At 38.5% G+C, this 761-nt stretch overlaps 1 non-coding gene across 1 annotated transcript; it reads left to right on the top strand.

Moving 5' to 3' along the window:
* The first annotated feature begins 414 nt into the window (after positions 1-414).
* On the top strand, positions 415-521 carry LOC121171829. Its single transcript, XR_005886166.1, has one exon. It is a non-coding gene; the product is annotated as a U6 spliceosomal RNA (small nuclear RNA).
* The last annotated feature ends 240 nt before the right edge of the window (positions 522-761 follow it).

The raw sequence follows: 761 nt of genomic DNA on the forward strand, positions 1-761 counted from the left end.
CACCATCTACCAAATGGTCAAAACACATGGCAATAAAATCTTAAAAAATAAAAACAAGCAGTAAATCACACCGGTTTGTTTTGAAACGTTTAACCTCTGCCTTTGATAGCACTTGGATTATAAGAAATCCAGTGGGCATCTGTTGTTTTGCTCCAGTCCCCATCTCACCCTTTTCTTCAGATAACAACACCTTAGGGGATGTATGGTTGAAGAGAAATTTTTGTCCTCTGAAGATTTGCTAGAAAAAAAAAAAAGATTTGTCAACAAGAGCTCAATACAAACAAAGCCATACAAATTGATTAAGGTGGTAAAGAGGGGGAAAAAAAATCACAGCCATGTGATAATCTAACAGCTCAAACTTATCTGGAAACTTCAAGAAGGGGACTCCAAAAACTCTGTTCCGAACTGGAATTTGTGCTTGCTTCGGCAGCACATATACTAAAATTGAAACGATCCAGAGAAGATTAACATGGCCCTTGTGCAAGGATGATACACAAATTCGTGAAGCATTCCATATAAAAAAAAATAAGAAGTGGAATTTAAAATATAAGTTTGTTTGAGTGCAAAAACAAATATTGCAAAGCACGCACAAGTTTTGAAAATCCATTCCCATATGCTTCCTTGTTTACAGGGGGGCAGAGGCCAGGGACTATCAGGGGAGCCGTAATGATGTTTGGGACAGCTCGGGGGACTTGGAGACTATATAACAGCCTGAGACCTAGTTTGTTTGGCTTGCAGAGTAGACAATGGATTGTAAATGA

The sequence above is a fragment of the Ochotona curzoniae genome, unplaced genomic scaffold (genome assembly GCF_017591425.1).
Source record: "Ochotona curzoniae isolate NIBS_2020 unplaced genomic scaffold, NIBS_Ocur_1.0 contig_1274, whole genome shotgun sequence".
In the NCBI taxonomy this organism is placed as follows: Eukaryota; Metazoa; Chordata; class Mammalia; order Lagomorpha; family Ochotonidae; genus Ochotona; species Ochotona curzoniae.